This window comes from Euprymna scolopes, chromosome 7 (assembly GCF_053919585.1).
Source record: "Euprymna scolopes isolate OS-2025 chromosome 7, ASM5391958v1, whole genome shotgun sequence".
Taxonomy (NCBI): Eukaryota; Metazoa; Mollusca; class Cephalopoda; order Sepiida; family Sepiolidae; genus Euprymna; species Euprymna scolopes.
The window spans coordinates 116,271,357-116,298,037 of record NC_136488.1 but is presented as its reverse complement, the minus strand read 5'-3'; the positions used below and the strand labels follow the sequence as shown (position 1 = coordinate 116,298,037).

Sequence of the window (26,681 nt, the reverse complement as noted above, 5' to 3'; positions counted from 1 at the left end):
GACAAAATAACCCTAAATATAAATAAAAGTAGGATAAACAGTATTTATATATAGGACAGAATCGCAGAGGGTGAAATAAAGAAATAAAAAATATCCAAAGCAGAAATTCTTGTTTTAAAAATGACCTGAGTAAATAAGTATCACATGACATTTTTTAAACATTAGTCATGAAATATGTCATTTTTCAGTTTTGAAAATGGAAGAGATATCATATTTGGCTTAACGTCTAGCATATGTTGAATGGTTTTTAGAAATTGACTTCCAAATTAACCTATCTCTGGGCAGGTTTTTATTTATCGCCTTTCTCTCATATCCTTCCTTATCACTTCCTCCCATGTTTTCTTTGATATTCCCTTACTTGCTACCTCAACTGTTCTACATTTATTAACTCAAAAGCTCTCATCCATTATTTCAATGTGATCAAACCAACAAAATCTTCTGTTCTTCATGCATATTCCTATATACTGTCCGTATTTAATTTTACTCTGAGGTCATCAGATCTAAACCTGTTTTTATGAATCACATTACACATCTATGATATCATTCTTATATTATCATTTCTTTCCATACAATGCATGTCTTCAATCCTCAATGGCCAAATTTTACTTTTATACATCATCATACACTGTATGCATTCTGATAGATTTTTCCTTTAAGCGACAGTGGTAACACTCTGCTAGTTAGTAATGGCAGAAGTCCCCTTAACTTACACCACTAACTACTAATTATTGCACAGTGCTTGACAAAAGTAAAAGTTAAAATGCGTACATTTAAAGGATAAAAAATAACAAATAGAAATAAGCAACAGTTATACAAATAATTTAATTAGCTAATAAATAACAGTTATACAAATAATTTAATTAGCTAATAAATAACAGTTATACAAATAATTTAATTAGCTAATAAATAACAGTTATACAAATAATTTAATTAGCTAATAAATAACAGTTATACAAATAATTTAATTAGCTAATAAATAACAGTTATACAAATAAGTTAATTAGCTAATAAATAACAGTTATACAAATAATTTAATTAGCTAATAAATAAATTTAATTACAATAAGAAAAATTTCAAATAATTTAAATTTTAGAACGTTGGATGCACAAACAATTTAAATTCTTCTTGGGTTAATTTCAGTATGATCATTTTTTGTGTGTTTTTTTCAACACTAAAAGAATTTTTGAAAAAACGTTTATATAATAATGCACTAACACACAGTTCATGTCTGTACATACGTTATTACTTTTCACACGCATAAAAAATGAAATCGTTCAACCAACAAATGTTGTGATTAGTGATGAATTTGCTGTCATTAAGATATAAGAAATTCTGACTTTACCTAATTTGAAAGAAAATTTTCAAAAAACGAATTCTGTCGCCAGTTGACTAAAACGCATTTCAAAAAGTCGCGTTTTATTGATTTGAAGAATGTTTTGCTGACAAACTGTAAGAAATCAGAGACTATTGTTTTAACAAAAATTGTCGCAGTTTTAAGTAAAATAATCATCAGGTAAATATTATTCAATCCAATAAAACGAATGTCACTTTTTGAAATGTATTCAATATTGTACTGTTGACAGGAAAACATAATTTGATTTTGGAACAATTTATTTTAAAATGTTTTAGCGACATCTTGGAAAGATGATAACATATAAATATGAAATGCCTTAGCATATTATTGAATGATACTAGATAGATTGTTGGTTTGTTTGTGCTTTACAGAAATGAGTATTACTGCACGTAGTACTGCTAAGCAAATCCTTGAGGAATCGAGTGATATACATAAAAATTTCAAAATCTAAAATCTAAATTATTTTATCCAATTTTCTAAGTCAAATCCACATCAAACATCTGACGAGCCATTTTTATTTGTTTTTATTGTACCATCTTATTGGAAATATAATAAAGTACTTACAATTTATTTTTAAAAAATACTTAATCCAGACATCTAATATGAAGCATTTTAAAAAAATGCCTAAAAATAAAAATCAGCGAAAAGAAAAAAATGAATAAATAAAATGATAGTTGTTTACATTAAGTGTAAAAAATATACTAACAAATAAAAATTAAAATGACTTTGCTATGTACCAAACAACACCAGATAAATATGACTATATATCAAGAGGTTCCCAAGGGAATTTTTTTTTTTTTTTTTTTTTACCCCAAACAAGGCACATTGCCACTTTGGTGTAGGAGGCTACTATCAGGGGCAGCAACTACTGGGGTACTATGTTGGGATTTGGGCAGCAAGATGTTGGTTCACGTTACACTTGAACTTTTGCATGTCAGTACAGTTGGGGAACAGGGACCTGGAATGGAATTCCAGAGTCTAGTGGTTCTGGGGAAGAAACTACTCGAGTAGAAAGATCTTTTACATCTAGGGATTTCTACTGTGTGGGGGTGGGATTTAGTTGCCTGTTGGGTTTGTCGAGGGTGTCTACATCATGGGGGTACAAGTGCTTGCAGTTCATCAGAGCATTCACCATTAAAAAACTTGTAGAACAGGCAGAGGGATGCAACATCTCGTCGATGGGACAAAGGCTGAAGTTTAGATGCCAATTCAGGACCTATCAGATTGGCGACTTTCTTTTGAACCTTGTCTAGGAGCGAGAGACTAGCAGCAGATGCACCAGCCAAATGTGACAGCAATACTCCATACATGGGCGAATGATGGCCTTATAGAGGTACAGGATACTTTCGGGCATTAGTAGCTTTCTAGCACGGTAGAGAGAATCTACCTTCTTCGCAGCGGTCCTATAATTGTTCCAACTCATGTTTCCTGTGAATGTTAGGCTAAGCAGTTTGAAAGATGTACTCTCAGATAAAGAGTCACTGGCCATTGCTATTGGTGGCAGAGAAGGTTTCTTGTAATTATTGAAGGAAACCAGTTTAGTCTTGGCAGCATTGAATGTGACCATCCATTTTTGTCCCCATTCCACTACAGATTGGAGGTCATCTTCTAGTGTTTTGCCATTTCTTTAGAAATGTGTTCATTTGTTTTCCTGTCATGCCTGTTATAGTGTGATGTCATCAGCATATATACCCATCTCAGAGGCAATTTTGTTCGGAAGGTCATTAATGAATATTAGGAACAATAGAGGTCCAAGGATAGACCCCTGAGGCACTCCTGCATTTATATCATATTGTTTAGATGTATGACCGTCGAGGACAACCTGGATTTTTCTCTTATCCAAGAAGGATTTAATTATGTTAAGTATTCTACCAGTGATACCGTATGATCTAATTTTCCTGAGGAAACCCTCATGCCATACCCTGTCAAAAGCCTTAGATATATCTAGAGCTACCGCTCTGCCCTCCCCCGCTTTGTCCAGTGAATGGTATATACGTTCGAAGATTACAGTGAGGATGTCTGCTGTGGAACGGGCTTGTCTAACTCGATATTGTTTGTCAGTCAGAAGTTTAGCATCTGTAAGGTGATGGACTAGAGCATGGTTAATTATGGTCTCAAATATTTTGGCAAAAAGTGGGAGGAGGCTAATGGAGCGATAATTTGATGGGTCAGTTCTTTCACCAGAATTCTTGAATACTGGTACCACAGAAGCTGTTTTCCAACAGCCTGGAAAGCAGGATTCATTAAGGCATTTGTTGTAGAGTTTGGAGAGAACTGGAGCTACTTTGGCTGAGCACTTTTTTAATAGCACAGCTGGGATGAGATCGGGTCCACATGCTTTTGAAGTGTCAAGGTTTTTTATGATAGCATGCACCTGAGCAGAGGTGATTTTTAGATCGTCTAGCGTGGCGTCTGTCCGCAAAGGAAAGTCAGGCAGGGGGTGGTTGGAAGGGTCCAGTGTGGAGTTTGAGGCAAACCGACTAGCAAGCATATTAGCCTTGTCGGTTGCTGAGCAAACAACCTCGTGATTGTTGGTTAGTGGGGGAATTGTTGATTGCCCATTATTTACTACATTGTTGTAAATTTTCCAGAAGTCACCCCTTCCCAACCTCCTATTGAATTGTTTTACCTTTTATTTTAACCAGATGAAAACCGTTATTGAATAATTCAAGATTGTGTTAATTCTGAAAATAGATGCCAATCAGTTGAAGACTGATAACTTAACAGCACAAAGTTGTCCATTCTTTTTCAATCGTGTAAGTTTCACTCAATCTATATATCTATAAAAGTGAAAGTGTCTGTCTCTGTGTGTGTGTCTGTCTGTGTACATTTCCCGACACAATAACTCAATTTTCAGTCTACAGACTCGAAATTTGATGTACAGGGTATGGAGATTTGGGAAAATCTTTGTAATCCGTTTTCGGCCAGAAATTTGGCTGTTAAGGTGTCAAAGTTCAACGATTTGATCTTTGAGAACTCTACCAAACTCCTCCGACAATTTTGGGTATAAACACTTGAAATTTTATATATAGGTTCCTTGTACATGGATCTAACTTAATAACTTGATTTGAGCCCAAAACAATAAATATTAAACGATCATGATAGGGGTCAAAGTTTTGAAAAATTTGACCTCTGCGGTCTCTACCAAATTACTCAGACAATTTCTGGTCTAAACATTTGAAATTTTACATAAAGGGCATTCAGAGATAGGGCAAGCTTTTTAATCGGCTTGGGTCGAAAATTTGAGCTACCAATTATATAAATGTATGCATGTATATTTGCATGTCTGCCTAAAAATTTTGACAGAGGCGACGGATTTTCACAAGATCAGTATTGTTTTGAAGCTCGGCCCTTCAGACGACAAATGTCGAAAAATTGGCTAAAGACATTAATTTCTTCACCCTCAACTGGGCACTTTTCTACAGGGAGGGGTCGTTTTTTCACCAATATTTTCCCCTCTTTTCGATTGCTAGCCTTAATTTAAACCTACATCACTTCTGGTTTGACAGTAGTCGTAACAGCAAAGACGTCATGTTTTTCCCCGTTCTTTTCCTACTTCACGGTACAGGCTCGAGCTGTCTTCCTACTACCACTAATCTCGTGCATTTATTAAACGATTTAAGGATGTCCAAATATTATGAAACAGTTCTGGGATGGATTTTCCTACTATTTTAAAATAAATTGATGACATGTAGTTAAATAGAATAATAAAAATGTATGAAAAAATGTCCCTACATTTCTAGTTATTTCTCCCGGTCAATACTAGATTTATTTGTTAGATATTTGTTAAAACGTGTTCACTACATTATTATTGGTATTTTAAATCAATTGCTGCTTGCCTTTATTTCATTCTCTATTATCTACTCTATAAAATTAATCCAGTCAGATTTTCGATTTCAGGCTCAAATAGAATTGAATCTGACAGATCGATATTTGATTTTGATTCATTTTGATGCACACAAACATGAGCAGTAGCACTGGTGACAAATCTTTTTTCTTATCTCAGTTTCCATCAAAGCTTTTATTTTACTAAAAGAAGTTCTATTTTGCCTGTAAGATTCTTACAGAGAAGAGGAGGAAGCATTCGATTGCACTAATGCAATGTCCTATTCTCCTCCTCCTCATCCTCCTCCTCCTCCTCCTTCTCCTCCTCCTCCTCCTCCTCCTCCTCCTCATCATCATCATCATCATCATCATCATCATCATCATGATGCCTGTATTACATACTGACTTTCAAACTAACCTACTTCTGACCATGTCTTTATTTATCCGCTTTCTCTTAAATCTTTCCTTATTATTTCCTTCGATGTTTTCTTAGACCAAATAACCCTGCTACCCCAACTATTCTATATCTACTAACCCAATCATTCTCATCTATTTTAATGTGACTAGGCCAATGAAATTTCCATTTATATTTGCCTATACTTTACAGAGCAAAGGAATCAAAACAAATATCCTGAATAATTTCAAATTTAACATCACATTTAATTTTACATTTTATCTTTAAAAGTATTAAAACTAGTATTGATGTACTCAACTAGGAAATTTGCCCAGTTTAAATGCGAAACATGAAATGTTAAGTAAACATTTTCAAATCTTGAATGATCAACACAATCCAGATATAGCAAGCAATGCATGTTTCAGCAAAGGCAGAAATAATAGATGGAATCAACAAATCTTCGTTGCTATGTTTGTTAAGGTTTAGAATTTATTTGGATAAAGTCCAGAAAAATATGTTTGAATTCACGAATTCTGTTTTGTTTTTTCCATTTCAGTTAAAAATTCCATTTCAGATTAATCCAAAGATTAAGTAAACATTAGTATTTATATTTCCAAAAAGATATTTTGCAAAATATAAGATTTCCGCAATTTATTTTGTATTTTTGCTGCCAAAGTCTTTCATGCCACATTTCGTGTCTTATCATAATTACTCAGACGTTACAGCAAGTGGATCTTATTTCCTTTGAAAATTAAAAATAGGAGAATTGCTCTGAAGCTTTCGACAAGATTCTTTTGAGCAGGTAAATACCGGTTACTTTTTACAAATGTTTAGATGCAGATCATCATCTGGTTTTCATATTTAAGGTGTTGCAAGTGTCCCAGACTCCAGGGTGGGCAACAATCAGGCAGTATATAACCTGCTCCCCATGCAGTCTGATCCCAAGGGTTTATATCAGTCATACTGCATGCAATCAAATCACTTCCTATTTAAGCCAGGTCTTCCTTAATCTACCATGTCCTCTAGTGTCTGAAGTACCAAGGTGTGTGAAAGTGTAAGAGGTGGCAAACTGTACATGGCAAAACTACCTGAGATGCTGAACATATAAGGCATTCAAAAAGCTTTTGATGTAGCAAGATAAAAAGGATTCTATCCTTTTGTTTGTTCCCCTATCATCATGAGTCGCATCTTCCACTTGGTGTGGATTGCGAATCCACATGATTTATTTTTCGCCATTCCTTCTGATCCAGGGCAAGTTGGTTTATGGACGCCCAACTGTTGAGAGATGTCCCATCAAAAACATTTTCCCTCCACATTCTCCTTTTATTTCCTCTACCTCTTTTGTTTTCTAACATACTCTCAAAGCATAACTCTGACAGGTCAGTGGTTGATTGTTTGACATGGCCAAAAAGTTTAAGGGTTTTACTTTTGATTTTACTAAATAGAGGAAGTAGTTTGATGGAGGGGGTATTTTGTTTTGTTTTTTTTCTATCAGACGATGTCCCATAATGAAATGCATTACGATTTTGAAACATCTCAATGCGATTGGCTAGTTCTTTAGTCCATGTGATACAATCAAGGCTATATAAAACTACTGGGAAGACATCAATTAAATAAACTTTTACTTAAACAATTATCAGCACCATTTTTGATTTTAGAACGGTGCTGTGTTTTTAAAAAGTCACTCGATTCTGTGTTTCAATGTCGTCTTGTAATCACTGGAGAAAGTCAGTTGATGCCCGAAATAAATGAATTGGGTGACCTGTGTTACTGTGAATAATCATGTTTAAGTTAAACTATGATTTAGCTGTAGACATACATTCTGTTTTCTCTAGGTTTATTTCTAATCCTGTCTCCTTTACATTCTTTGCTAATACATTAACAAAAACTTGAAGCTTATGCATGCATACATTAACAAGAACGATGTTATTAGCGTAGGAGAGGTTGGAGAGGATTTGTCCACCTATAGAAAAACTGCTTTGGCAAGTCTCTATATTCATCTGATTTTTGCATGATCATTACGCTGAAGCCATTGCAGATTAGAAACGTTTGGGTTCTAAGTTTGACTGCAATATGGCAGAACAAACAAGTTGAACAAACTTTACTCTGAATCTTGAAGAAAACGTGCCTAGATGTAAAAATTGGTGGCAGCTTCCTGAACCTTTCTCACACAAATAATAAAGCAAATAACTTTTAAGGTAAATGCAACCAAAGACATTGCAAAGAAGGTAAGCCCCCTCTACCGGGCTAGAAAATTTCTCACACCTGCTGATATCCTATATCTCTATAAAGCCATCATTCACTCATGCATGCAGCATTATTGCCGCATATGGGCTGATGCACCAACTACTTTCCTCCCTCTTCAAAAGGGTGCAAAAAATAAAGAATTTTCAATCTAATAGATCCTACATTGCCTGCCAAGTTCCAGCCCCTGTCATACCACTGCAGTGTTGGATCTCTGTGCTTGTTTTACAAGTTCTGCCATATGCTCTGATGAACTTACTGCACTTGTGCCCTTTCAACTTAAATTTCTTTGACCCACTCGACTAATAGCAAAATCCCACCTCTTCACTGCAGAGGAACCTGGACGTTGAAAGATTTCTTACTTTCATAACTTCTTTCCTCAAACTGCTTGTCCGTGGAATTCTTTTTCTGATCCCTGTTTCCCAACTGTACCAACATTTTATATAATGTGAACATCTTGCTGCTCAACTCCCCACGTAGGTTATGTTCTTATAAATCAGACCCTTATCACAATAGTCCCTTTAGCTTCAGTACCTTGGTTAGGGTGAACAAAAGTAAAAAGAACAAAACAAAAAAAAAAAACAATAAAAAATAAAGCATAATCAATAATGATTTTTTTCTTTTAACAAGGTCAGAAACCACTCGAGGATGAAAATTAATGAGATAAAAGTACTGTTAAAGATAATTTCGAATATTTATGTGTGGACGATTTATGATAGGAATGTGTTAACATTAGTTTTGAATACGACCAAGTTGCAATTTGTGGAGAAGCAGTCTTATCCAGTCGGAAAGCCTTTACAAAGAAGCTGTGTTCATAAAAATTTCGCCTGATGCTAATTACACTTCTCAGTGTAATTAGCATCAGTTTTTCTTTTTATGGTAGAAAACGAGTACTTGCTGTAAATGTCTTAAAAGGAGGAACCAGAAATATGAGTCGATCCAAGCACCTTTCATGTAAATAATGATAGTCTTTTCTGTAAAAAAGGATCTGGATCAATGGGAGAGATCATCCTTTAGTAGATTTTGAAGTAAGTTATGAATTTTGGCACAACTTGCAGAGGATTGCACCAGGTGTCATGTACTTTAAAAGATTTATAAGGTTAACAACGAAGTTGCCACTCAAGTGCATCAAAATAAACAATGCTATTTCTCATCATTTCCAGCTAAGTGTAGAATCATGAATAAAGAGAATTTTTTTTTACATAGGAATCACCACTTATCAAAGCTCAGAGACAACTCGAGGATAAGGGTTAATTGCTAAGAATGCAGAATAAGCAAAAGCAGCAAACAGGTTGACCAGCTGACCATCTACTAACATACTGGCCAGTAAGTAAAGTGAAGTAGTTGAGTATGAAGTAAAGTGAAGTAGTTGAGTATGAAGTAAAGTGAAGTAAAGTGAAGTAGTTGAGTATGAAGGTTAGAGAGCAAAGCCCCGAATAAATGGTCGGGTGAAGAGATGCAACGTTTATATAATGATTGGCCAGCTGCTATTAGTGCAATGGTTTGATCATATTTGATTGGTCGGCTCATATGACGACATGCATAGAAATTGGTTTGATTTCTGTTACATGTGTTCCTTCCTCAGTAAAAAAAAAAGTTACAGAAAAAAGTCGATAAAAAACTAAAGTAATTAAAGATATTCAAATCTGCCACAATAAAAAAAGTCAAAATACTGAGGAGGATGCAGAGTGACGTGGTTCTAGTATCAAACGTTATTAATGGAACTTTTAATATTCGAGGAATTTTTCACCTTAGCACCAAATTGAGGTCTTGATAGGACTCAGTAAAAGAAGTACCATAGGCGTATTCATCTCATTAAAAGAAAGCAGCATTCTCTCTCCGTGTTTCTGCTCCATAGAATAGTCTATCAAAAGAGGTTGTAACGATGTCTATCATATCCAGATTTAAACCGCCTACACATTTTCTAACTGTCCTTTTACATTACTTGTATTATTTTTTCCCCTAATAAATTTGAAATACGCTATTCTTCTCGACGGATTTATATTCCAATTAAACGAGTGGAGCGATTGGCCTCACTACATGGCACTTCCTCAACCACATTAGTCTGTTAATAACACACCATTGGAGACCATCGTTGATTAACTTGGTTTGAGTCTGCTCTCAACTTCCCAAGCCAGTGGGACATCTGATTAAATTTCCTGATGTTCCGAATATAGGCTTTTTAACTTTAGTGATTGAAAAAGATTTTCAGGAACATTTAAATCTAATACTCATATTTTGTTAAATATTGAATTATATATTTATTGAATAAATGTATTGTTACCTTAAAAGAAAAAGCTAAAAGACCTTAAGTAAGGCAATCAAGCAAACTGAAAATTCTATTAAAGATGTAGAAACGGCGCAGACATTGTCCTCTTTCTTTTTGTCTGTGACATTTTAAACCTAGATTTTGAAATTTACTACAGAAACTTGTGCAAAAGTCATGGCTAAATAAGTAAATAAATAAATAGTAATAAGTAATCTGGATTGAAACTAGCAATAAATAAAACAATAACATAAATGGAAGCATCAAAGTGTATTGTGAAAATCAGTCTTTAATATATAAAAATTACGTCAACCAGATTATCAAAGTTAGACCAAAATATCATTGCATCTTACAAGTCTCTATTTGATTCTGATTACTGTTTCTTTCTTTCTTTTTTTTTTTTTTTAAAAATTTTTTTTTTACAGCTATTTTACTCCAGTTTCTTAAAAATACATATTCGGTCCATAAAATTGATAAAACAACACATTTTCGCTTTCAAAATCAGCATGCATTATAGTTTATAATTTAACAGAAATACGAAACTCCCTAATTACTGTCCTAAAGGCAGAGTTAGACACAAGGTAAGTTTTTAATTTGGAGAAAATTCAGCTTCCTAAAAGAGGCACTCTGGATTAGGACAAAAATAAAAACTGTTTCAGTCTATATGGATTTCTTCTTTACTAACTGAGAACAGAAATGGTAAAATGCAGTATCAGAACAGATACTATACTTTCTCCTTAGCCAAGAAATACAAGTGTTAATGCAATTAAAACAGTAAATGTTACTATTTATGCCGTTTTCATCAAAATGATTATAATGGTAAATTGTTTGACTAGTATTTAAAAATGTAATGTCACGATGATTAACATTTTGTTTTGTTATCGTCTTGCTGATAACTAAACGAGTGCAATTATTTATGGTGAAGCCATACTGAAGAATCGTAGACTGCAAAACTTGTGTCTGTGGATCTTATATATATATATATATATATATATATATATATATATATATATATATATATATATATATATATATATATATATACTAGCAAAAGTACCCGTCGTTGACTGGGTTCAAAAACAGCCTACAGAAAATGGACTCTGATTTATGAAAGTATGATAGGTTATGAAAAGGAAGGGTTGTAAATAAGCTTCCAATTTGGGGGCATCAAAACCAAAGCAAAATATGATGAAAGTAAAAATAAAATAGGTAAACCCCATAATTTATTATACCATACCTGTTCACACTGAAAAACTTATCACAATATTCTGTGGATATATATTAAAAAACCTTTTTAAACTTTCTGACATATTTCCATTCTATGGAGGTCAGGCACGAGCGTACACTCCATAATTTTATTATAGCATATTTCTTCAAACTGAAACGTAATTATCAAAGTATACTTACGCAGATAGATATGAAAAGTCTTTATTAAAGTTTGTGCCTATTTCCATTTTATGGAGGCCAGGCACAAATGCAGACCCCACAATTTTATTATACCATCCCTATTTAAGTTAAAACATACTTATCAAAGTATTATTATGTACATCTATATCAAAGACACTTGTAAACGTTTTTTCTTTTCATTTTTAAATTTTTTATTTCCATACTTTGTGGACGAGGCGTGAACGCAGACCCCACAATTTTAATGAACCACTGTTCTACCAGATCAAACATACCCATTCCTGTGTCTCGATACATCTATCATTATATGTGATCTGTTTTCTATAATAGTCAACCATATAGGAGCCTATTCGTGACCAGACATACACACACAGACATTCAGCTTTATATATATATATATATATATATATATATATATATATGATGGACTCTTCCATCGATTTCGATGTATGAGCTTCAGCCACAACAACTAAGTTGCTCAGAAATCCACACAGATAATTTGTTTATAGTGGTGAAGGCTTTGTGTAGAACCTTCCACACTTTTTGGTATTACTACTAACCTTTGTTGAAGCAGACGACTACCACGGGACACATTATACAGTAAACCACAGGTTTTTATATGAGAGTTTCCTTCTCCTAGATACATGTCTTAATGAAGACTGGGGGTGCATCTCTCCCAGTGAATTAATGCACCCCCAGATACCAACCTGGAAATTTCTACGATTTGGCACAATATATATATATATATATATATATATATATATATATATATATATATACACACACACACACACACACACACACACGCATATATGTGTGTGTGTGTGTAGCATTTGGGTAAAATGCTTCATTATAGATAATTTAATTTGTTTACTTATTTCTATTCTCCAATTAATAATAAAACAAATTAATGTATACATCATCTGTAGGAATGATAAAACGTTCAGTGATTCTGATGAGGTTCTGTAGCCTAATGGTAAGGGTGCCGGATTACAATAACTATGATCACGGTTTCGAATCTTGCTAAAATTTATCCATCATAATGAGCGGTAGATGGCGAAATATATGCATGGATGATTATTTTATATTTAAATAATATATTTCAAACTTAAATTTCAGAACTTCTTATTGAGCATAAGAATGTTAGGATGCAGTGATATTGGATTAATTTACAAGAATTAAGCCATACCGTTATACAACTAATTACTAAATTCAAATTTAATTTATTTTTATGAGTGAAGCTGATTATATTGTTAATCTGTATAATTAATACGCTTGTACCACTTGTTTGTATGTATGTTATCACCTTTCATGTCTATTTTTACAAGTGGGATTGTTCAATCTTCAATTTCTCAAAAAAGATCATTCAGGTAACAATTCAGAAAATGAACCAAATCAAGGCAGTAAACATATAAAGTTGGCATATAAATTTTGTTATCATATCTAACATATAAAGTTATCTTGTGATGATTTCAAAAGTTGAACCTAAATAGCATTTAAGCTGACATATCAAACTTTGATTTTGATCAGCAAATTTTCAGTTGTTACCATGTTATTGGCACTTTAATAACATACTTTGCTATAGTTCATTAAAAAAAAGACTTATTTCTTCTCATCCAGACAACTGGTAATATATAAAGCATTTCAATTATAACGAAAAATCAAAATCAGCAATGGAACTAACTTATATTTTGTATTGAGTAATATAAAAAGAGTTACAACTAAAATTTTATTTCTTTTTCTCAATAAGTTTTAAAAGTGTGCAAACAAATAAAAGTTTAAAATTAAAATGACTTCACTGCAGCATCCAGGCCCGGTCAGTGCAGCTGTTATATATTTTCAACATAAAAAGTAGTTGTAAAATCTATCAACATTATAACACTGAAAGTGCAATATGGAGGGTGGGGAGTACAGGTGGTGTGATTGATTTCTAATCTGATTTATGGAATCCATTCAAATTGATCTGTATTCGATTTTATACCGTAACTACAAAAATATTTGTCCCAGAACAGATAAAACGAATTCCTTGAACAAAATTTTTGCACCACTTTTGTTTCCTTACAAAAATTCAAATCCACACAAAATGCTACTAAACAGCATATTTGAAATCATTATTCTAATTATGATTAAAAATCCATTACATGATTTTGATTTTAGAAAATTGTCTCAAATTTAAAGCTTAAGTTTAACGAATCTTAAGAAGAAATTCAGATAAAACGGAATCTTTAATTTCAAATAACTATGGATCAAATTCAATGCAAATCTGAATATGTGAATTTTCAAACAGGATACTATGTCCATATTATACCGCAAAAATGTTTTAAAATACTAAAAATAAAAACGCTGAAATTTGTAGATATTTATTAATTGAGGTCTAACACCTATTGTTAAGCTTTCATAAAAATATGAGGTACTTGAATATAACCCACACTACGATCACTTACACCTAACAACTATTAATAATGATTCATTAATAAGTTTAGGAATGAATCCTATGCATACAAATATCTAAACATATGCATATACTAACACCATGAAACAAGAGCCAGCAAAACTATGTCCGTCACAAAACTAGCCAAACATTTTGGACAAGACTGTCTTACAAATGAGACAGAATCAGATAACAAGTCTGCTACAGAAATAGTCCAAAAGAGTCGCTAAAAAATACACAAAGATTTTCCATTGCAAAAAACTGGAAGAATGGGCCAACCAACAGTGTGACAAGTATTTTCTGGGATGAATTCACCCTGAACTACATAGATAAAGAAGGTTCCATAGACTGGCTGAAAAGAAGATCGCTCCATAATGATCGGGAAAGAATTATTATGGCTGCTCAAGATCAAGGATTGATGACAAATGCTTTTAAAAAAATGAGTGGTCTCAGCAATGACAGCCAGTGCAGGTTCTGTCACGGAACAGTAGAGAGTGTGCGCCACCTGATATCCAATTGTAAGGTTCTGCTGGGGGATGGCTACTACACAACCCGACACAATGGAGCGTGTAAATATCTCCACTCGACGATCAGTAAAAATTTGAATATCGAATGCAGCAGCAATTCCAAAGAATATGTTTACCAGAAAGAACAGTTGGAAATAAGTCATACACCATCCACTATGACTATCCAATTCCTACAGCTATGTACCTAGAAAACGGAGCCATAAAACCTGCAATAGTGATATGGGACAAAGAGAGAGAAGCAACCTTAGAAGAAGTTAGTGTCTTCAATGATGCTGAGTTAAACAGGGCTGAAAGGGAAAAGATAACGAAATACCAAGGTTTTATTTCATGACATGAAAAAGAAACTGGAATCTTAAGAAGATCTCTATCATTCCAGTTATTATAGGAGTAACTGGATCCATGATAAAGAATTTCAATAACTGTCTAGCAAATATACCCGTTGAACCAAGTGCAAGACAGATTCAAATAATTGCATTTAAAGGGACGGTTAGAATCTTAAAAAGATCTCTCAGTTGGAATATCTGAGTTAGTGGGTGAATATTTGGCATCCTCAGCTTGAACAAACTGATAAGAAAAAAAAAAAAAGATACTAAACTTCATATAAATAATGATAACATTGTCAAAGGTATGAACCCCCCCCCTAGCCTTGGATAATATAGCAACTTGAGCTCAATTAATCCTTTATTATAAGCATTGTCTTTAAACATTAAATAACTGAACAATGGTTGATAAGACAATAATTGAAAATCAAGGATGGTAGTAAAATAAGTACATTTTATCAAATTTCTGTCCAATGGAGATTTAATATCTGTCTGTTTAAAGCCGAAATTATACTATTACAATCTTTAACACTAAATTCAGTTTACTCTACTATGTCAGACTAATGTACTAACTTTCAGTACTTAATTCAGGATAGGGACAGTGTAGTATCTGTTTTGTTGTCATAATACCATCCTCTCAAGGATTACTTTTTTCTTTTGGAAAGGATAATGTAGTATCTGTTCTGTTGTGATGAGACTGTCATCCCGGGCATGACCTCCTCATTTAGGGAAAAACAGTGTAGAATATATTTGTTCATATATACTAGTAAAAATATGCAACTAGAAGAAACATATTTTTATTTGGCTATTTAAATTAAACTGGCCCATTTGGCATAATAGTTAATGTGCTTTCTAATATCACAGTAGACCAGGGTTCAGTTCTCGGTCAAGTTATATCAAAGACTCCAAAATGGTATTAAGTGCCTTCTTGCTAAGCATTCAGCATTATAAGTTAAGGATTGCGAATAAGTGGTGTAATTCAGTGGAAAATAGCGCCTTCTCCTACATTTTGGTGTAATAATCAATGAAAAGTTTATCTTAAGGCCGCTTTCGACTACAGACAATCCATTTATTTATTTCATTTCCCTAAATTAAAAGGAAACAAATTTGTTTTCAGATATTAACTGGTTTCTTTCAATGTAAATCTATTAAAAAAAACAATTCTTAATAGTGAATTCCATATTTTTTTATCATTAACTTTTCAACATAGGCCATTGCCTCAGCTTCTGACATCCCTGTGTATTTTGCTATCACGAGAATTCAATTTAAACTCACGCCCATAAATCCCTTGGCTGATACGTGTTTTATCTGAAGACATGAAAAAAGAAAAAAAATACTAAGAAAATTCTAAAGATTGAATGAAATAGACTTGAAAACGGTCACATAGTTTATCAACTGAAATACCATGCAAAAAAACAAAAAGATTAACGATAACAGAGAGAGAGAGAGAGAGAGAGAGAGAGAGAGAGAGAGAGAGAGAGAGAGGGAGGGAGAGACAGACAGACAGACAGACAGAGAGAGAGGGAGAGAGAGAGAGAGAGAGAGAGAGAGAGAGAAAATAATGATAGTTAAAATATGTGTTTGCTAAATGTTTTTTATGTATGTTCATAGAGCATCGATTTCCTCAGTAGTAAAAAGTTAGTATTCTGTGAACACATAATTCTTTATGTACAGTTTCAAACACTTAAACAATCCTCCAATATCAATAAAATAGATTAAAATCAACAAGTTGTCAATTTGTTATCCTCAAAAGTCGTTATTAGCCATCCTCTACGAAGTTCATCTTTCAATTTCTTATTACAGGACTTACAAATTATCATTCAATAACTTATTCCAATGTTTATTAGCAATGTTTTCTATAATGTCTTTTTCAGCAACTTATTTCAATGCTTATCAGTTCTTCTTTCTGTAACGTATTTTCAATGACTTGTTTCAGTGCTGACCAGCTTTCTTTTCTATAATTTATTTTTCAATGATTCATTCGAATTCTTACACGCTATTCCCCATAAAATGTATTTAAAAACGACTTATTCAAGAACCAACGTTTATATTTCGTTTGTATTTTCAATAACTTATTTCAAGGTTTACCATTTGCTCTTTCCATAAATTTTGAATAATCTGTTTCAGTTTTATTTCTACAGGTTTTGATACTCTTATCTAGTTTTATTAATAATCTTATCTAGTTTTATTAATAATCTTATCTAGTTTTATTAATAATCTTATCTAGTTTTATTAATAATCTTATCTAGTTTTATTAATAATCTTATCTATTCTTATTACTATAGTCTTTAATAATCTATTCCAGATTTATTATTATTCTGACACTTTATCATTTCTGTTTTCGGTCAGTGGAAGTGAAATTCTTCTAGATTGAGGGAATTTTTTATTTTTTATTTTTGTCCCAATCCAATTTTAGAAGAGCTGGATTTTACCCACATTAAAAATCGACCTCGTGTTTAACTCTGCTCTTGTCAACAAGAACAATGAAAAGGAGTTTCTACTTATATTTTTTCTTGTTTTTGGAATCCTTTGAGATGAGGCTTTATAATTTGTGTATTCATTCTTTTGCAAACTGTTATACTCATCTTCATAGTTGGTGTTGTTTCTCCACGTTTCATCCAACTCATCTGTGGTGCAGTGGATAGAGGCATTGAGTCTCTATAGTTTCAGGTGAGCATTATCTGAAGATAGCGGTTTCAAGCAGGCAGAGGATTAGGTGGCCAAAACGTGGCGAAACAACAACTATGGAAGGCAGTAATTACTGAAGATACAATTAAAAGACTCAGAATTCCTATCCCATCGTGGTTAATCACCTGAAGAAGGCCTCAGAATGAGTTGACTGAAACGTGGTTAAACAACAATAAATATGAAGATAAGGATAACAGTTGGCAAAAGAATGAATACACGAGTTTCTAATTGTTTTCTTTTTGTTTTTTTGGTGCGCCTCTATTATGTTTTGTTTTTGAGGAAACCAAATTTTGTAGAGGAACCTAGTCTACAAACCATCCTTTCCATTGTGAATCTTTCAGGGACTTCCAATTTAAACCTCAACCATTTTTAAACAAAACGCTCTCCACATTTTATGAAGTCACATATTATGTGCTTATCACCTATAGTGTAAATGGATAGGTATACCACTGGAGTGATTAACTTCCTAACTAATCAGAAACTCTGGAATAGGAATACAAATCACCTTCCTTCTTAAAGCACCCACACGATTTCATTTTCCTGAGCAAAGTTGGTCCAGTATGTCATTCAGAGCAGATGTATTTCGTTGATTTCCTCAAATCGCCACTGATATGATAAACTTACCTTAGTTGTATGCCACACTTTCTAAAGACTGTGTAGCAGTTTAATTCCTTTTCCAGTGCCGACTAATAAAAGGTATTTTTATTTGAAACTATGATGACATCTCTTGATTAACTGTTGGAGTGAAATAAATTTTCTATTACATCCTTCAATGCTTTATTCATATTGGAGAATTTCTGCTGTATTCCAAGTGGACGCATCCAAAAGGTCTTCTGTATGGAAAACTGAACTCTGGAAGGATCTCCATCATGTAGTCATAGTTGTGCACATCAACACAACATCCTCAGAGTCAATGAAAGAGAAATCCTTCTAGATTGAGGGAATTTTTCATATTTGTCCCAATCCAGCCAACAGATCCAAATGAAAAGGAACCCTAACTCTAAAGCCCAAATCAGACGAGGTCGTCACAGAGATGGCCCCCGTTTACCAGGGATATAATGCACATACAACCTCTGACTATCACTACCATAGCAAGCTCTGCAGACATCGATGTAGACAACTGGGATGATACTCATAGTCAATCCTGACCCAGGAAGGTCTACAATGGAGAACAACTAAACCCCTATTAGAAGTCTTTCAGCTGTTTCTTTGTTATTCTTTTCGTTGTTGTTGTTGTTGTTGTTAGAGTAAATTTGTGTGAGAGATAAGCTCTCTCAATTAACTTTGTAGTCGCCATGTTTATTTGACTTATTATTTTTGCTGGAGGAAAACTCTTTTGAAAGTGATCCGGTAGTAAATGATGCGTGTAGGTTTCACGTTGCTCAAATTGTTTACAAGCTGTTTCCTTTTAAAGAGTTTTATCTCTTTGTTTTATAGCTGATAAAAAAGGAGGGACTTTTCAAGACAGTACAAAGCTTTGATCACTGGATAACTTTTATGTGATTTATGACCAAATTTACACCAGAAATCATCCATTTAAAACTCAATCAATATTATCATGTATTCGTCTAGTAAATCTTAAACAAAACTTGGTTTAAAATTTGTCAATAAATAATTTATAATAAATATTCCAGTATTTTTGAGTTAAGCAATAATTTTTACAGGAGTAACAAATGATTCTATTTCTATGTATATAAAGTTAGATATTTTTATTTGTTTATATACTTGTATGCATAGGATTCACTCCTAAACTAATTAATCGATAATTATGAATTTTGGTGCATAGCTACTAAGCGTAACAGTGGTTAATGTGGGTAATATTTAGTTTAATTTAGTTTTATGCTAAGGGATCAAAGAGAGGGTGGAAGCCCTTTGTTAAAATCTAGATATGACATATTTATCATGGGTTTTAGACATAAATTAATAAATATTTCCTAAATTTCAGTTTCTTTGGAGAATTTTAAGAGTCTTTAGGGAACATAATATGGGCACAACCTCCCATTTGAGAATTCAAATATTTCAAACATTTGCATCAAATTTGATCCATATTCATTAGACACCAATCAAGCAAGTTTCTCTGAATTTCAATTTCTTAAGATCTGTTAAGCTGAACTCTTAAAATTCAGATATTTCCTCAAATCAAAATTAAAATCAATACATAAAGTTTAGTAATGATTATGTATTGATTTTAATTTTTGTAAATGGAAATAAAAATGTTCAGGGAATTAATTTATCTATTCTAGGTATTCTTCTAGTTTTGTATATTACAATTTTGAAAATATTCTATTAAAAAATGATTTTATTTTTTAAATAAAATCATTTTATTTTAGAATTCAATGTAAATAATTTCTATCACAAGTTAAATATATTGTGCACTGTTCTTATATACTATGTGATCAATAAATAGTTGTATAACTCTTTTAAAAGTGTATATAACAGTTAGAAAATGATACATGATTTTACTGAATGCTGCCACATAAAGCGTCTGGGAATAACATCTTATAAATATTGCAAAAATAAAGATAATACATTTAAGCTAAGTATTGTTTTTTAATGATAGAATACTTTGATGATTAACATTTTTACTCTTATTTTTCCCAAACAAGCATATTGTCACTAAAGCGTAACAGATGAATGCATTAAAATGTAATTTCTTAAATAAGTAACCTTTTAACCATTTTATATATATAACTAGTGTGACCCCATATCTGAAAAACTCTAGTCAGGACCAAATTTATACAAGGGGACAAGCTAAGCGGAGAGTTGAGCAGCAAACTGTTTGTTCACATTACATTTAAATTTATGCATGTTGATACTATCGAAGAAACAGGAAGCAAGAAGGGAATTGCAGAGATAAGCTGTTTGTAAAATACCTTCTGGCATTTAAAGACCTCGACAGAGAGGGGATGGGATTTATCGGTTAGTTGGGTGGGTTGGAGGTATTTTTGTTTAGAGGGTACGAGTGCAGTTCATTAGAGTACTACTGTGGCAGAGGCCAGAGTTATAAGAGAGGGATCTGGGTTGGAAGCTGAGCAGCAATATGTTTGTTACATTTAAATGTCTGTATACTGATACTGTCTGCAAAAAAGAGAGCAGGAAGGGGATTCCAAAAGCAGGCGGTTCAAGAAAAGAAACTATCAGCACAAAAATATCTTCCAGCATTTAGGGATCTCTACAATTAAGGGGTGGGATCTAGCAGATAGTCAAGTGGGCTTTGGTTTAGGATTAGTTTAGGGAGCACAAGTTTAATCTGTTCATCATGTGGAAATACTAATAAAACAAGCACAGGGATGCAACTGGGGTTGGAGCCTGACATATAATGTGGTATCTGTTAGCTTAGAAATTCTTTTATTGCCCTCTGTATAATAGGGAGATGCTAGTGGTTAGTGTACCAGATTAAACACAATGTCAAAGGAGAAAAATTCTGCAATTAAATAAAATCTTATTGACAGATGAATGCATTAAAATGTAATTTCTTAAATAAGTAACCTTTTAACCATTTTATATATATAACTAGTGTGACCCCATATCTGAAAAATTGAGGAAACTAAGAATTTCTGTCCCCATAAGTGAATTAACTGAAAAAAGACCTCTTTTACTCAAAATGCTAAGAATTTATCCAGGATACAGAAAATATCTGTAAAAGTGTAAAATGAAAACAATCATTGAATAAGAAAAACATATAAATACAGTAGAACCCCGGGATACGGTGGCTCTAGGATATGATTTTTTAGATTACAATGCGAAATACGCTGCTTTTCCAGCTCCTGGTTATGGTATTTGCACTGCCTTACGGTGTTCTTCATAATGTTATTTGATTATATATATGTGTATTATATATTGTACTGTATTTTGGTACTAATTTTTAATGCCGTATCCCAGGGTTCTACTGTAGTTAATTAATAGAAGTTAGTTTTTTCTTAAAAAATACACAAATTAGTTAACCTTCAAATGTTGATCTCATAAACATGACTGAGTATATTAAGAAGCTGTTCTTTTTCTATCCTTAATGGGAAGTTGACTTTTTAATCCTGTTTTCAGTGTGACAACTTTACAAATATACAAAAACAGTTACAAAATAAAGTACTTATATATTCCGAAGTCTAAATCAGCTTTTCAGCAGAGGGTTTGTCTGTTTTATAACATATCGACCGTTTTTTTTTTTTAGTTATTTAACACCAAAATGTCTCAGGCATTACTTCCCCCCTTTTTAGGGGCGGCGTATGTCAATATAAAATAATCACAATCCTGTATTCATTAGCAAACTTAACACTTGCATTAAACACACTGGTAAAATTTTGCAACCAGAGGGAGCTCTGACACATTTCTTAAATGTTAACATCACAGAAATCAGAACATTTTCTTGCATCTATTCCTTATTTGTGAATACTCCACTTTATTTTTGGGTAGTTGAAATCCAAATCTATTTCAATTTTTCCCACATATTTTCGTTGCTTCTTACTATTGCTATTCATGTTGTGTAAATCATATAGCATTTAAAACAACTTCAAATAATCTAAATAAATCTAAAATCATCAATAGTTGACCTAATTATTTTATTTTTATTTTTGAAGAATTAATAAACTTTTTTAATAATTTATTCAGTAAAACATCTACACGTGAGAACATTAAGGGTTTCCTTCAGTTTTGGAGCACAACTATCTTAATATTTGACTCTTACTTTTAAATTTGGATTCAAGCCAGAAATTTATTTCTATTTGGCAGCTTTAAGACTTCAAAATTATTTTTGCATTTCTCAGATATCACTATTGCTTCTCTGCAGACTACAAGATGGTCACCTTCGAATTCAATGTTAACAGATACTTGTCATAAACCATCCTCATAAGTAGACAAACATTATTCATTAGATTCATCATTTGTAATCCTCTCATAATATTCTTCACCATTCAACTAACAATGCATCCATCCTATTAATTTTTATCGGGTGGCCATTAGTTTTGAGTGATAATTGATTAGCAAAAAAATAAACATCTTAAAATATCAACCAAAACTTGAAAAGAAAATCTAAATATTCAATATTCAAATGTTTCATATTTATTAGAAAAATGATAGAAAAGGAGTCATTATGATTTATAAAAAAGAAAAAATTATTTCGACTTTCATACCAGAAGCATTATCAAAGTTGTTTTATGCACAATTTTTTAATTTAAAAAAATACTCTAATTTCCAACTTACAGAATTTAATGGGATCAATAATCTTCCTTTTTTTTTTTAAACTGGCCCATTTTGCATAATGTTCGCTAATGGTCCATGAAACCAGAGTTCAATCCTTGGTCAAATCATACTAAAGACTTAAAAATGGCACAATGCTTCCTTGCAAAACACTCAGCATTATAAAAGGAGGATCAAGGACTGGAAATGGAGTGATTCCCTTTCCCTACAGCTAATGAAAAGGTTGCAATCGAATATAGTCAGCCACTTAGTTTTAGCTTTTTAGGTAACTTAGCAGATGTGGGGATAGACTTTATGTGAATTTGTCATTCTAAACTTCATTTTCTTTATTTTTAGTCGTGTGCAAGTGACTCTATAAGTCACCGTCTGTCGGTCTGTCGGTCTGTCCGTAACACTTTTGTGCTTGACCTTTTTGGTTAAGATCAAAGGTCTGTTCTTAATAGATGCTGTTCTTAGCTTTTTAAGCTTTTCTTGGCCAAAAGGCCAAGATCAAAGTGTAGTATTTTTTTATATTAAAAAAAAAAAAAAAAAGAAAATTTAAATTGGGTTTAAGTAGGAAGACCACCCCCCTCCCACCACACACACACATAAATACAAATTTAAAAGGGTAACCATGATTAAAGATGCTGGCCTAGAGAAAATCATTTAAAATTTCCAATAGAGACGAGATGGATCAATCAACCTCACCATCCCCCTTCTTTTTGAGTTGGCCTTGTGCCTAAGTTTTTTGTTCATTTTCCCTATTGTATTTTTTGTCCTGTGAATAAAAATTTAATATCTCAAAGTGTAGTATCTGTTCCGGCAGATAATGCAAGCAAAGACCATATGTGGGGGCAACCTCACATATAAGACCTTGGTCAATGTAGGGGCAACCCTTCATACCAATGTCACTATCCAGCTCCCCTACTCCCCGGGGAGTTGGTTCCCATTTCCCCTCCACTCCTCACATTAAAAATCGGCCTTGTGCCTAATTTGCTCGGTGGGGAGCAAATAAATACACTTTTTTTGGCCTTTTGACCAAGATCAAAGTGTAGCATCTGTTCTTACTACATGCTGTACTTATTGTGATATAAAGTGGGGGATCACTTTTCTCTATTAATTTAATGTAAAATGATCACCCACTTTACAACCAGTCAGTCTCAAGTCATTCTCCAGATCATTCAAGTTGTTTTTGAAGGATTCCAGTTATTTTTTAAGCATTCAAGTCATTCTTAAGGTCATTCAATTCATCCTTAAGTTCATTAAAGTCATTCTAAGTCATTTACTTTTTATTTATTTAAGTCATTTCAGCCCATTTTTCGGTCATTTTTGTTTATCTTTAAGAATTTCATGTCAATCCTACATTCACGCATTCATTCATTACACGAGAGCACGCGACTAATGGCTATCGGCCTTGTTCAGTGAGATTTCTGTTTTCTTTTATTCGTTATGTTAATTATGTTTTAATAATTCAATTAAATAATAATTTTTGGAAAGTTTGAACAAACCATTTTAGTTAAAATGACGTAAGTATTTCTGGATTTATAGGGTTGAAGGTGTTTGAGACATTGCAATGATTCGTATACATTCAGCAGCTCAGCAACAGGTTTACATAATGATCCCAGTTCCATTTGTTGCTGTAGGCAAAACATATGAATGTTAGTTACATTAAAAAGGGAACGAAGGGAAGGAAGAGAGAATATATGAGTTGAGAGGCTGATTAAAGACCACGTTAGGATTCTCCTACAGGGAGAAAAGAGAAGAGGGACAGACTAGAGTAAGGTAAGAAAAATAGATGGCAACAGTCGAGATAAAGTTGTTAAGAATAACAAAGATTTAACAGATAGGACATTAGAAAATATAAGCAAATGGTAACAGATGATGTACAGAGGGGAAGAGGTTAGTTCGGGGGAAAGAGGTTCGGTTTAAAAAACATCCATTAGAATAGTTCTGAATATAGAAACATAAATCAGAAATGGCATCACAAGAATATTAACAATCTAAATTCAGTTATTTTGAAGGATGCACTGGATATAATTCCCGAAATAAAAAGGACAAATTATACCAATCTGAGTTGATGTAAGAAGTTAGAATATAAATATTAGCAAATCGAGTAAATGATGAGTCATTTTTTTTTTTAAAGTTTTTTTTTATTACTGAAGTTGATTTCAAATCAACCTTTTTTTTTTTTATTTAGTAATCAGTCTCTTGCCAGACAGCTGTAATAACTGTATGATCTGAAAATGTTATGTATATAAAAATGTGTGCATGTGGATATATTAGATAAAAGAAGGTTACCTTCAATATAATCTGATATTATTCATTTAGAAATAAATAAAAACATTAATAATGTATTATAGATTTAAGTTGATTTTAAAGATTTTCATAAATCGTGATAAATTTAGGGTAATTAATAACACCAACAAAATTAGAGAAACTAATGACACTGACAAAATTCGACAGTGAATTTCATAAAAGTCTAAAATTAATTTAGAAAACACAAAGCATTTTTGTTTTTTACTTGTACTCATGCTAAACCAGATACAAATTGCTGCTGAGATGTAAGGGAATTAAGCACCATGCAGTTAGGGAAGTAGGAAACAGGGAGGGAATTCTAAAGTCTAGCAGTTTATAGGAAAAAGCTATCAGAGCAGAAGGCTCTGGGGGATTTCTACAATGAAGGCGTGGGATTTTACTGCTTCTCGGGTTAGTCGGGTATTTACATCGAGGGGACATCAGTGTTACAAGTTTGTCAAAGCACATTCCATCAGAGTACACAGGGATACAACATTGTGGTGATGGGACATGAGTTAAAGTTTGGTTGACAGTGTGTGACCTATTAAATTGGAGAGTTTTTCTTGGACCCTGTCCAATAGAGAGAGACCAATGGTTGATGCACCAGCCCATTTGTGGGAATACTATTCTATGTATGGGCAAATAGTGGTTTTGTATAGATAGATACAGGTGTGAGTATATTTCTAGTGCGGTAAAGGAAGACCACCTTTTTTACACCAGCCTTGGCAATGTCTTCTATGCATTTGTTCCAATTCATGTTACCTGTGAAGGTTAGGTCAGGGAGTTTGAATGATGCACTTTCAGCCATGGCAAAAAAAAAGGCTGAAAAGGTTGTTTTCTAAAATATTTTTAGAATATGACCTAATTGCAATCACATCACACACTCAATATTATGATTATATTCTTTCATATTTTATAGCAATATGTTCTACCTAATCCAATCACAAATAATTGGATTTCAAAAATAAAATGGAATCAATAATCAACTCATGTTATAAAGTTTAAATATTTAATGAATAATTTTTTATATTGAAATTTTTTTATTATAAATGAATAAATACTTTATATATATTGTCTGATCACATTATGCAACAGAATATTCTAAAGAGTCACTTCAGGAAAGATATTGTAGTCTCAAATAATTATAAACTTAGTCTTGCATTAGGATTAGTCTCTCACAAGTCATAATATATTTTGCATTATTCAATGGGTAAATGGTTACATAATTCTTAAAAAATATCCTCAGTGTTTATTTAATCCTCATCATTAATTACAAATATCTGTGCATTTTTCCTTTCCAACAAAATATTATTTTATTGTGTTTGATATGGCACCATTAAAACTTTGATATGACACCACTAAAACTCTGTAAAAAACTGCTTATTGAATAAATAAAAAAATAACATGTATGTACAAAAATTGATAAGGAATTTATTTTTGTACAATTGTGTTATCTTACTAAAATTGTATGTCTAATTTATTTATCTATTTATTATTGTATTTATTTAAAAACAGAATGATACATGAATTTAGAAATAATATAATAATTAATATTTGGAGAATAATTTATTTCCATAAGAAATACCAAAATTAACAGTAGATATCTAATTTATTATTATAACTTTTTAATAGCTGAAAGAATGTCATAATATTCAAATTATGATTTATTCTACAGTTAAAATCCCAATTTACTTGAGTAGAGTTGAATAGAAGGTTGGTTTTAAATCCAACACCCCCTGCCCAAGAACAGTCTCGATTAGG

General features: G+C 32.6%; 1 protein-coding gene across 6 annotated transcripts in view; it reads right to left on the bottom strand.

Moving 5' to 3' along the window:
• Positions 1-26,681, bottom strand: part of LOC145279902 (uncharacterized) — a 378,849-nt gene that overhangs the window by 212,219 nt on the left and 139,949 nt on the right. The window contains exon 1 of one of the 6 annotated variants that reach the window (XM_080131442.1): positions 1,343-1,464. The exons of 4 other annotated variants lie outside the window; for them this stretch is intronic. The gene's annotated coding sequence lies outside the window, so the exon portion shown is untranslated. Of the gene's footprint in view, positions 1-1,342; positions 1,465-26,681 lie in introns of those variants that run through there. One more of the 6 variants, XM_080131445.1, reaches the window with a different exon arrangement.